The 13,609-nt window shown below is 35.4% G+C and overlaps 1 long non-coding RNA gene across 2 annotated transcripts in view; it reads left to right on the top strand.

Moving 5' to 3' along the window:
- The first annotated feature begins 168 nt into the window (after positions 1–168).
- Positions 169–13,609, top strand: part of LOC112918695 (uncharacterized) — a 79,275-nt gene continuing 65,834 nt past the window's right edge. For both annotated transcript variants that reach the window (XR_011994269.1, XR_003234740.2), the window contains exon 1: positions 169–351. This is a non-coding gene — a long non-coding RNA (uncharacterized lncRNA). The remainder of the gene's footprint in view (positions 352–13,609) is intronic.

The raw sequence follows: 13,609 nt of genomic DNA, 5'->3' as shown, positions 1-13,609 counted from the left end.
AGGCAATACAAATGTGGGAAGACACGGCGGGACGCTAGGTCCCAGCGGGCAGCTTGGGGCGGAAGTGAGAGCACAGAGTAGGCGGGCGGGGCACGGGCGGGGCGGGGCGGGGCGCGGGCGGGGCCGGGGGCCGGCCTGCCACGCAGTTGCTAAGGCAACCTGTTCGCCGGAAGCCTGGGGTGTTGAGTTCAAGAAGCTGGAATCTTCGCCTCTCTTTAGTATTAGCATTCTTCTGTCTTTCCAGCAATGCAATCCTGTTGTATCTTGCATTTCAATTTTTTTTTCCTTAACGCTAGGCAATACTGATGTCAAATTTCAACAGACGACAGAGGAATAAAGTTGGTGAGAAAGGTAAGACCCCTGTGCTAGAAGAGCTTGGAATATACATGGAAAGGGCACTCCAGGGAGGCCCGGGTGGCGCAGCGGTTTGGGCGCCTGCCTTCGGCCCAGGGCGCGATCCTGGAGTCCCGGGACCGAGTCCCGCGTCGGGCTCCCGGTGCATGGAGCCTGCTTCCCCCTCTGCGTCTCCGCCTCTCTCGCTGTGCACGACCCTCATGACTAAATAAAATCTTTAAGAGAAAGAGCAATCCGTGAACAGGATTTCACTAGTTTGTTGTGTGGTCTAATAGTATTACACCAGGGAGCTAGGGCGCCGATCGTGAGCACATCTATTCAATTTAATAACAAACTTTGAATCCTTTCTAGTAAAGTTCAGTGCTGCGGATGCTAGAATGAGTAAGAGGGCAGATGCCAACCCTCCGTGGCCTAACAAGTTCTTGTATAGTGAAGACAGACTGTATGCCCTCTAAAGTCCACTACAAACCTAGACACGTGTGTTCGCAAAATAAACATCCCTCTCCAGTGTCTGTAATTCCCTTTTTAAGAAGAATTGCAATGAATTATAAGATAGGAAACAAGTAGGTACTAAAATACTGAGGAAATCTAGATTATCTTTAGGCTATTATGTTAAGATTTCTAAGGAGAGATGTCTAAGAGGAATAGGGAAACAGCTGCAGGAGGAATGTTAAAGACCAATTTCCGTAATTTCGTATCAGAGCGCTGTTTTGTGGCGACAGCTCCCCGGGGAGAGAATGCAGGCTCTGACTTAGGAAAGAAAGGCTTCAGTATGATGCATGGCACCTGATTTTTTTTTTTTTCGATAAGAATTCTTAGTGGGAGTTTTATTTCAATGTGTTATAATTTTATTTTCAAATGAAATTTACCTAGACATCAAGGCAAATTCTCAAACTTATTATTAATTTATTTTGTCAGTTATCATGCTCATTCTTCACTTCTAAAAATGCGGGCCTTGCTATATAGAAAGAGATTGAGGCAAATGATCTGGGGATTGACAGGTACAGCATTTATAGCTGTCAATCTATGGGATTCGTTGGTATGACTAAAATTTTTGAGAATAGCAAAAAGAAGAAAACTACTGATTGTGTCTACCTGGTGTCAAATAGCCAAAATAATGAAGAGATTAGAGTAAGTACCTGAAGAGAAAAAAAAATATATTTTTAAAGATTTTATTTATTTATTAATGAGAGACACAGAGAGAGACAGAGAGAAGGAGGGAGGGAGGGAGGCAGAGACACAGGCTGAGGGAGAAGCAGGCTCCATATGCAGGAAGCCCGATGTGGGATTTGATCCCAGGTCTCTAGGATCAGGCCCTGGGCTGAAGGCGGCACTAAACCGCTGAGCCACTCAGGCTGCCCAGAAAAAATATTTTGTTCAGAGTTTTTATTGTACTTATAAAAAGTATTGAAGACATGATTCAACATCAGACAGTGTGACTTCAGTACTTACATTCCGTTGCTTCTTCAGAAAACATATTAATATATCAAAAGGACAAGCGGAAAACATTGTGTTCAAAATTACCGATTCCTAAATGTTTAGAATTCTTTCCCACCATACTCTAACTCTCCTACCCCTGTATCTGTGTCCTCAGAGTCACAGTAATTTCTAGAGGCTTCCGAGTTTTATTTTTCTTGATACCAGAAAAGAAATGATAGATTCATTTGTACTTAATATAAATAAAAGAAATGATAAATACATTCATTCATACTTAATGTTTTTTGTTCTTTTAGATTTTGCTAAGGCATTTAGCAAAATTTGGCAAATATGTCAGAAAAATAACCTTATTTATTGAAACATTAAAGTGTTGAAGTACATTTAATGTAAACAAAAGCAAACTCTGGATTTTAGGAGGTAATTGGCAAATGCAACATTTTAAGGCAACATACAGCATGAATGGTCTAATGTGTTTTGGAAGGATTCCAATTAGTATCATTTAGAGGCAGAAATGATTACAGAATGCACACTGTGACCATATTTGAAACCATTAAATATAAATGAACATACAAATATTCTGTTTGCAAAAGCACATAAATTTCTCATTGTTAGAAAGGAAATGGAGGGAAATTAAATTTGTATAAAAACTAAAAAGATTTGCTTAGGTAGTCATAAAAATCCTTCTTACCTTCACTTATCTGTAACCAGCTTTAAATAAAATAGAAAATGTTAGATTTGGAAGCAAAAAAAAATTGTCTTCTTAACTTTTTCACCCTAACTCGACTATATTTATGATTATGACTAAAATCACCTGATATTTGAGTACCATACAGGGTGCTGATCTTACCACCCTGAGATCATGACCAAAACCAAGAGTTGAATGCTTATCCAAATGAGCCATCCAAGCACCCTTGTACTAGATTATTATGATTCCATACCCTTTCCAAATATTTCCTGAAATTAAATGAGAAAAAAAGGGCTTTTCTTAGGAAGGTTCATTGTTTGACTCTAAGCTTTATAAATGTGAAACATAATCACAAGACTTGCAATATTTTAACTACAGAATTTATAAAATACTTCCTTATAAGAAAACTTTTTAAATTATTAAAAAACCCAGGAATTTACCAATCTTGTATAATTAAATTTTCTCTCTAAATATTGTGTGAATAATTTGTTTAATGAGAACATTACTTGTTAGAAAAATTAAAATAGCTTCTGACAGATCTTTTCCAAACACAAGATTGTGGTTTTTCATACATATGTATTTATTCATTCAATAGCTATGAAGTTAGTACTATTACTGTTCCGTTTTTAGAAGAAGAAAGTAGCACACAAAAATTAAATGGCTTATCCTAAGTTTAAATAAGTGGTTGAAATGAGATTGAACTCAGATGTCTGATATAAAACAGGGTTTTATTCACTATAAGAGTTTAAGGATCTAAGCTAGATCCTTAGCTAGTATGAAACAATTCTTTGAGGTAGCAAATATTGTTATCCCTTTTAAATTTATTTATTTATTTATTTATTTATTTATTTATTTATTTATTTATGATAGTCACACACAGAGAGAGAGAGAGAGAGAGAGAGGCAGAGACACAGGCAGAGGGGGAAGCAGGCTCCATGCACCGGGAGCCCGACGTGGGATTCAATCCTGGGTCCTCAGGATCGCGCCCTGGGCCAAAGGCAGGCACCAAACCATTGCACCACCCAGGGATCCCTGTTATCCCTTTTTCACAGATAAGGAAGGCAAGAAAAACTAATCTTTATCAAGGTCACAAAACTAGTAAAATGTCAGAGCTGGTCTGGGAACCCTGGCAGATTGGATTCAGAACCTATACTCTTCAACATGATATGTCGTGAATCTATGATCACTTATTTATAAATATTACACTTAATTATAGATACTCTTTTTCCCACTTCAGCCTCCAAGTCAGATTTATCCTGTGCCGGATATAATAATTGTTATTCTTCTTATATAATTGTAGAATTGTTTTATATTATGTTGAAAAGGAATTCAGAGAGCTCAGTATAGACAGTACCATTTCTAGAGGAAGCCAGAGACAGAAGAGTACATATTGAATGAAACCACTTTTCATTTTTTCCTAGTACTTTTCAAGACTTCTTAAGTTTTTTTTGAAAAATCATGTGATAACTGCTACCCTTTTCATATATTTGAATTTCCAATCAGTAGAGTAGTATCAAGGTATATTTGTGGCTGTTATACTCATGATTACCTTACATGTTCATAGCAGGTATTAGCCATTTTGCTATTTAGACTTTATATGAAACATATATTAAAGTACATATCAAATTAATATTTACTTTTATTATTTCTCTTATATATTACAGATAGGACATGATACAGATTTTTAAAGACTATGTGTATAGATAGTTTGTATTATCCAGGAAACTGTATTCAGGATTAGAAAGCATTAAAATATTTTCAATAGGGATCCACTCAGGGATCCCTATTGAGTGGCTAGCGGTTTAGCACCTGCCTTCAGCCCAGGGCGTGATCCTGGGGTCCCGGGATCGAGTTCCGCGTCAGGCTTCCTGCATGGAGCCTGCTTCTCCCTCTGCCTGTGCCTCTGCCTCTCGTTTTCTGTGTCTCTCATGAATAAATAAATAAAATATTTTTAAAAAATATTTTCAATAAAAAAAGGAGCATCGAGAAGCACTGATTTATAAAATCCAATATATTTATAATGGATACTAACTTCTCATAGCCTAATCTCTGGTGAACTAAAAATATAATTCATTTTTTTCTTTCTCTCTGTCTCATTCTGTTTCAGGCCAATTTCTACCTACTGGCATGAATTTAACCTGATTTTTCTCCACCAAATCAAAGTTTTCTTAGTCAAATTGGGATTTCTAGATCCGATATGGTTCCTTTACAGTTCTTATTGGGGTTATATCTAAAATATGGGCTTTCAGAATATCTGTTTGTTTGTCATCATCTGTCAATATACCCATTGTAATTTATATCCACTGACATCATCTGAGATGAGATACCTGCTATCCCATTATTCTTTGAGGATATATCTCCTTTCTCTGAGGATATATCCATTTTGAAGGGTGGCGAGGTGTCTTCAGGTCAACCAGTCCAATCTAAGGGATATAAGAGATTACTCTGTGAATGTAGGAAACAGCAGGGCTGAGTCATCTTTGACTAGTTGTAATGTCTTTTTCTTTCTGGAATGTAGGTGGGACTTTGTTGCTTTCCTGGTTTCCACTGGAACAAGAACTAGGTATCTTCTCTGGGGTTCTGTAATTCTGCAGGGGTTGTTTTCCTAGGGATCAGGGAGTAGGTCCATTTTTTTTAAGGAGTATCTTCCATGTCCTAACTTTATGATTTTCTTTTCCTCCTTACTTTATCCCAGATTAGTTTAACAGCTTGGCTAGAGAAGGTTAAGAAGGCAGCAGAGGGAAATATGTATATGGCTCAGAAATTATGCCTTCAAGTATCTAGTTTATATGTTTTGCAACTCACAAGCTTAGAATTATCTTATTTTGCCCTCTATTGCCTGATGTTGTTTTCCTCTCTGTCAAGTACTGGAGTACTAGTGTCTTTGAGCAGAAGAAAGAATATTGAAGTAAAGATTTAAAAGTGGGGGTGGAGGGGCGGGGCAGACTTCTATTATTACTTGGAAATATTTTCCTGATACCTCCGTGGTGCAGAATTTAAGGTCCAGAAATTATAAAATCACTTTAGGGCAAAATAGATCTTCCAGGTTTCCTGACTGCTGTTCTGTTCTAGTGCACAGGGATATATGCTTTGAAGATACTAAACGATCTAGTAATTCTACTATTGGTGAAATCAGATATTCCTTAAAACGTCACAGATACAAAGCTGTCTTACTGAAGAGATAAGTTTAGGAATATTTACATTGTTCCTGTTAGGTATAATGTAAAACTATTTTCTCTGGTATGTAATCGGGTTCTCTTCTTTAATTCCTACTATTTTACTTCCTAGCATAAGAAAAAACACATCCTTAAATGCGGAATTGTAGATGAACTTTATCAAAAGATCATTCTCACATCAAAACAAATCCTCTAATTAGTCACTGAGAAATTGCCACTTGTATATCGAAGACATGTGCCCCTTCAGGCTACACTGCATTGGGTAGGCAGGTTTGGTGGTGACGTGGAGAGAGTTCTCATTTCTGTCTAAAGTTACTATGCCAGAGTCTTACTGAGTCCTTTCACAGTAGCCTATGGGACACTTATTTAATAATTAATCTATATGTAGCAGAAATAATATTGCAAAAGAAGTAAATTTCGTATAAAATTACACAAGTCCTTAAAAGTTTCTCTTCCTTATTCTTACTCCTATTCTTAATAATGTCAAATAATGATCAAAGGCATTTTAGAAATAAAATTACAATGACATAAGAAAATAAAAATGATAGAGTGATTTAAAAATAAAAAATAGGAGACAAACATGGATAGATGAATATATTATTTAGAAAAGAAACCAGTTTATTTCAATTAAAATAAATTATTTTCATAAAAATAAAATGAAAAAATGATAACTGATAGGAGTTTACAAATAAAACAGTAGAAATGTACTTCAAATTGAAGCATGTGCCTTATAATAATACGAACTGCTTAGTCTCTAAGAAGACAAAAATTTATTTCCGTATATACTGAAAATTTCCATTTAATATTTTTGTAAATTGAATGAACTTAGTAGTTATTTCTTTTTTTTGAAATTTTTACTTATTTATTCATGAGAGACACAGAGAGAGGCAGAGGAAGAAGCAGGCTTTATGCAGGGAGCCAGATGTGGGACTTGGGGGACTCCGGGATCATACCCTGAGCCACAGGCAGACACTCAACTATTGAGCCACCCAGGCATCCTTGAACTTAGTAGTTATTTCTTAAAGGGAAAATGAAATTGCCTTTTCTTATCGTCTTATTTTACTGTTGTATAATATTCTATCTTGTAAATTCTTGCCCTAGATTTTGTTTTTGTTTAAATTAGGCTCCATTCCCAGTATGGAGCCCAATATAGGGCTTGTACTCATGACCCTGAGATCAAGATCTGAGCAGAGAAAAAGAGTTGGATGCCCAACTGCTTGAGCCACCCAAGAACCCCATAGATTTGTTCCTAACTAATATTTCCTGTTTTTAGTTTTCCATATGGAATTATATGACATTTGATTTTATTACAATGTTTAATTTTTGTAATTTACCTTAAGAATTAACACTGTCATAAGACCCCTGTTTTAAGTTATTTTAGAGTATTATTAGTTGTCATTATATAGGTTAGTCTCTGAGACACTTTGAATGTATTAAAACTGGTGTGACATCTTAATTATATAAGAATTGTATCATCACAAGAACATTAGAAAGTATAAAACTCATTGGTAAAGGTAAAGATAGAGATAACAATATTGTACTACTCTAAGGGTGGGGGGCAAATTGCTTCTATTTCTACTATAAAAGTCAAAAGAGTATTAAAAGAGTATTAAAAGTATTAAAAATAAGTATAAATAATGTTAATGGATAACATAAGTAGATGGAAATTGTGAGAACCAAAGCAAGGAACAGTCAATGATAATGTCTCCTTACATTTTCATAGCATTTTGTTCTTTTTGAATTGCTTTTACATTCACTGCCTTATTTGATGTTTAAAATAAAACCTAGAAAGGATTCAGGGTGGATATCATTATCTTTTTTAAAAATGAGAAAATAAACAAGAAGAGATATGTACAGACCTAAGGTCATGCACATGGTTTGTGAGAGAATGGTGAAAAAACAGAATCATTAATTTTTTTTTTTTACAAAACTTATCTAATTTAATCCTATACAATGTTTATAGTATTAAGTGCAAATAATTGCATTGATAATTCATTTGATGAGCTTTTCAAGGAGTTCTTACTCAGTTTTTATTTTCAGCACATAGAATAGTATCTGGCATAGAGCACTACTCAATACTTATTTAGTGAATTGATATTAGCTTAAATGTGTTATAGATTGGTAGCGCATCCTAAGTGTTGGTAATATTTTTAAATTTTATTACCTACAATCATAAATGCTCTAATGCAGTACATTATACATTTTGATGCTTGCATTGTTCTTGAGGCTTATCTGTTCAGAGGACAGGACTACACTTAATTTAGTGCTTCTGGAGAAAGTCAAGGTTAGAAAAGGCTAATTAAAGATTCTTATCCAATATGATGATATAAAGAAGCCATTCAAATAAAAAAGTATTTGAATATCCTCATACGTTCCCTCACCATACTTTATGTGATGTGTTTATCTGAATCAAAGACCCTGCAATAGAAATCTCATTATTCATTCTTCTAGGATTGTATACTTCTCAGAGATGAAGGATTGCTCTTTGGTATTAACCTTTTTTGTAGCTTTCAAGGTGGTGGTGTGTAACGCAGGGTAATGAACTAATAAGTGTTCTACTTGGTGCAAATACAAATGGTTCAACTCCTATTATCCTAATTACGCTTTCATGTGTTCTGTTTGTCCCCTGCAGCCAGTTGAGCTTTGGACCCTTGGTGTAAATGGCATGATATAGAGAAAGCATTTTTTTTTTAAGATTTTATTTATTTATTCATTAGAGACACAGAGAGAGAGGGAGACACAGGCAGAGGGAGAAGTAGGCTCCATGCAGGGAGCCTGACATGGGACTCCATCTCAGGTCTCCTGTCTCCTGGATCACATCCCAGGCTGAAGGCAACGCTAAACTGCTAAGCCACCAGGGCTGCCCTAGAGAAAGCATTTGTAATTGCAATTCCACTAAGCCAAAAGAAGCACATGAATACTTAATATGTGTTTTGAAGTTACAATGTATAAAACAGAAATCTTAAAGACAAAAAAAAGAAATCTTAAAGACCCAAATAACTATGTGAAAGCCTTACCTATGGCTTAACAGTTATGTCATGAAGAGGAATTGATCTTAAAAGTTTGACTTGAAACCCCTACTTTAGATATTAGAATGATCTAATCTAGATTATTTTAAAACTGTTCATTGCTACAGAATTTTAGTGTTTCAGGTAAGAGTTTTAGAAATCTTGCAAAGGGGATTGGCTGCCTGCTGTGACAATATTATCATTGCCTGCAATTCTGAGTGCCTTTAGGCACCTCTGATCACATTGGTTTAATTTTATACCAAATCTATAGTAATTCCTTTAATATTTCCTTTGTTTTTTTTTTCATTCATAGCTATCTTTTCTCTTTCTGAGGTATTAAAATAACTTCTACAAAATTTTAATTGTTTTTTGGAGTTTTTTTGCATGTTATTTTTGTTTACTTTTTGTTTTTTGGGGGTCTTTTTTGGGCTTGCTTGTTTTGCTTAGTAGTTTAATGGACTTACAATGATAAATGAACAGATCACAAACTTGTAATTGATAAGAATTTCTTACTATTACAGAGAAAAAAGAATATTTTTCATCTGTCTTAAACAGTTACTGGGAATATTTTATACATTTAGAGTAGAATGAAATATTCCACCTATGTCCTACTTATTTTGTGATTATTAAATAAAATTTGCTCATAAAGTTTTATTTTTCCTACCGGAAAAAACAGTCATTACTTCCTAAGAGATTTACCATATCCTGGCACTTTTTTTATATTCTGATTCATTGTTAATATGAACTTCAAATTTCTATTACAAGAAATATATGCTATTTTAATAGATATTTGCATAATATAGTTTTTTTCCTGCTTACTTCTATGTCTCTTCAAACAAGGCTCATGAATACAGTCATTTTAATATGACTGTTATGTAGCATGAATGTTAAGTTAAAGACATTTGTATCCAATACATCTTATCATAACATAAAATTCAAAGATTGCTCACAATACATTAAAGCATTTCTTACAGGAAGCATAATAAGGAGCATTTTATTTATAAACTAGGTTAATGTCAGAGGAAAGAGTATTAACTTAGATGTTAATTTTGATGATATAAGCTTACTATTATTGTCCATCTTCCTAGAATATTTCTCAATCATCATGTTATGTGTTAAGAGCTATTATACATTCTATATCTACTTGTATTATTTATGTTTTTTGTTTTCTGTATTTTGTAATATTTTGACATCTTGAAATGGTTGATGCATGAAATGGAGAGGCATCCCTTTCAGGGATGGCCAGTTCTTACAGATAGCAAAGGGCTCAGCTAGGAGCATACCTCTCATCTGCAGACCAGCTAATCTTAAGGAGCCTTAAGGAGCCTACAGCCCCAACCACCTCCTTATCGAGCCAACATTTGTTCTGCCCGAAATGAACTCAAGTTCCAGAAAACCTGAGACCACTTTTATAGCCCAAAGCCCACCAGGATTATGCAAATTAACCAACTCTTAACTTGTTTACCCTGTTCTTCCTGCATTCTCCTGCAGATATCCCTATCTGCCCTAAGCTTTCTCCTGCTTCTGCCTCCCGCCCCAAATCTGGTGTTATTCCATGTGAGCTTGCATAGTGTGATATATCCTCTCTTCTTGAAAAATGTAATAAAAATCTTTCAATGGCATTAGCCTCTCTGTGTCATTACTCAGTCACCTCTAAAAAGTTCTATGAGTACAATATTGGGAACACTGCTTGCTAAATAGGCTTGTTTATATTGTCTTTAATAAAGGAATAACATAACTAATCATCTGGTAAAATTTCCAAAATGGATTATAGGGTTAAGAAAGTGTAACGCTAGTAATCTCTAATGCAGACTTTTAATTTTCTATGAAAACACTGATGAAGGCATAACACAAAACAGGAGTTATGACTGCATAGCAATTTCATTGGACACTGGTCAACAGTAAACATTCTGTTTTTCTTTAAGGCATTGCCTTAATCATAGAGCTAATAAGGGTTACGATGATAAATACAACCCACAGTTTGTGCCTGCTGCTCATGTAAGCCAAAATGTACAAACAGAAGGAGTAGGATGGGGGCTTAGCCTATTCCTCCTCCTATTTTTTCTTTAGTTGGTTAATAAGTTAGCTAGGTCCCTGAGCTCTTAGTTGTTCAATGTCTGTACCAACTATCAGTATGGGAATCTGTCCCTTCTGCTGCAATGTTACCATGCTTTCCAAAGGGATATTTTCCTTGGGATAGCAAGGAACCCACATATTATCTCTCCTAACCCCAGACTTAGAGAAAGGACTAGTCTCTCCTATCTCCCTTGTCTCTGATTTGAAAGGGATAAGCCTCTTTCTCTTACCTCTCTAAAATTGTTAGCCCAATCCTACAACTGGTCCACTTTCACAAAAGATAGAAAAATGCATCATTTTCAGGAAGCTTTTGTTTTCGGTTTGTACCACGGAACCGAAAGGCAAGAGAGCACAGGATCCCAGTTAACTTCTTAGGGAAGAAGAGAAAATTAGGGGGCAAAATAATAAATGTAAAAACAACCAATAATTTATTCTGCTCCAAATATGTAATTAAAATTTACAAATACTGGGACACACCTTCCACTCCACAAACTCTGGCTGCTCTAAACTCACCTAAATAATTTGGATGGCTTTTTTTTTTTTTTTTAAGTTTTTATGTATTTGAGAGAGAGAATGAGTAGTGAGGAGGGGCAGAAAGAGAGGGAAGCAGACTCTTTGCTGAGCAGGAAGTTCAACATGGGGCTTGATCCAAGGACCCAGAGACCATGATCTGAGCTGAAGGCAGATGCTTAACCGACTGTGCCACCCAGACACCCCTAGATGGCCTTTGATAGAAAATTACTCTTGAACTGAGTCAAGATCTTGGATCATGATCTATATTTATATCTATATCTATGTCTATATCTATACTTACCTACATAGATACACACATATGTGTTTATGTAATGTTTGTATATTTTGATATAATGTTTTTTATGGGTGCGTGTGGTTAGACACACACAAACACCATCTGGGAAAACAAGCAGTCTTGTCCTCAGAGTATAATTGAAATATGAGGAATCTCTGGAGGGAAGAAAGGATCAAATGGGTGACAGGATCTAGAGCTCAAAATGTGCTGTTGTTAAAGGAGAAGGTTTAGGAGTATCCCAAAGCTGGAGCATGCAATAAGCATAAGCAGCATGGAACTCTGGGGTAAATGATAGAGCTAGTGATAGAGGTACTAAGCAAGGGGTAACAAGTAAGGGCACTACCCTCTTCCTATGAAAAATTGAGTATAGATTCTAAGGAGAGACTGGGGGTATTAGCTTGGGGACTGGGAATACCAAGCAATAAATGGAGAGACCTCCTGTTTTGAAGACCTGTTACTGGTCAACCCATCTATCACATTCTACCCCAATCTGCAGTCCACTGAAGATAGTCTGCAATAAAAAAAATAAAGCACTTGGAAACAGTCTAAACAACAATCCTAATACAACAAAGATTTAAAAGAGAGGCATCAACCTCAATGGTAGAAGAAATAAAATTTAGATAAAAACATATATAATACTCACATGGTGCAGGAGTCCCTCCTGGGCACTTGGACTCTTGAATGATATAAAAACCAAGAGTCTTTGGATGCATGCTTCTTAATTCATGGCATGTGAGGTACTCATAGAAAGAAAGAGGCTACAAAACTTGACCTCACAAAATTATAAAATTAGGAAACAGGCTACCAGGAGTGAAATTCAAAAGGAACAAGCCAAAGCCTCCCAAGAATTTGAAAAGTTAGAGTAAGCAACAACAATAAAAAATCACTCTAACGCTAAAAAAGAGTTATGCACTATGAAAAAGGGAATTTTTGAAAAGAGAAAAATGATGAATTCTGAAAATAAAAATTTACCAATTAAACTGAAAAAAATTTTTTTTTTAAACTGAAAATTTAAAGGGCAGGAAAAATAGAAATAAAATGAATTGAAATCATAATTAGTAAACTAGTACTTCTACTTTTGATCATAATGGAATAATAGGAACCATATCTATTCCTGTGTATTAAATAACTAGAAAACTAAATAAAATATATGAAGCAATGATTTTCAGATATTGGAAAGCAGGAATAACAAGAAGAAGAGAAATAGGATTAGTTCTGTGATTGTCCTGCTTGCTGCTTCTAGAACACAATACAGGGAGAAGGACTCATGCAGATCCTAGTGGAGCTTAGGGGACAGAGATCAGAATTCAAGGAGTCAAAATCCCTAAGACCTGTAGAGAGTTTTGCAGTGAGTTCTCATCTGCGCAGGCTTGACAGGAGATTCCTCAGTGCTAAACGCAGAAGCAGTGAGAGTACATGGATTGAAAAGCCATAGGCCTAATGAGTGCCAGTGCTCAGAAAGAGCTGAAAATAATTTGTGTTCCCACCCATCAAGTGAAAAGAGTCTAATGCACAGGCCATCATGTAGAATCTTCCAAAGGATTATGCCTTAGTAGTATTCTGAATTAACTTTAGATTAAATGATATCCTTTGCCCATATCAACAAGCCTTAAAAGCAAACCTCAAAAGGACTGAATTGATTCCAAGTAATTTACTCATATGCCATAACATCGTCCAGCACTATTTAAAGAGTATAGCAAAATCTAGCACCCAGAAGATTCAGCATCTAATAAAAAACTAACAAGCATTCCAGAAGCAGGAAAAAAAAAAAAAAAAATTAAAAATCAGTCAATAAAAACAGACCAAATTGGCAGAGATAATGGAATTGGCAGATCATGATGTTAAATACCTGTTAAAATTTTTTTCCATAGATTCAAGAAGATAAAGGAAACCATGAATGTGACAAGAGAAATGGAATACCTGTCTGTCTAATCTATATATCTATGTATCTATGTATCTATCTATCAATCTATCATCTATTTATCTCCAGGTAAAGCATGTGGCTGAAAATGACAATATCTAAAGTAAAAATCTTACTGTAGTTGTGGTTAACTGATTGACACTG

The sequence above is a fragment of the Vulpes vulpes genome, chromosome 9 (assembly GCF_048418805.1).
Source record: "Vulpes vulpes isolate BD-2025 chromosome 9, VulVul3, whole genome shotgun sequence".
In the NCBI taxonomy this organism is placed as follows: Eukaryota; Metazoa; Chordata; class Mammalia; order Carnivora; family Canidae; genus Vulpes; species Vulpes vulpes.
The sequence above is the reverse complement of the archived record's forward strand: the minus strand, read 5'-3'. Positions and strand labels throughout refer to the sequence as shown.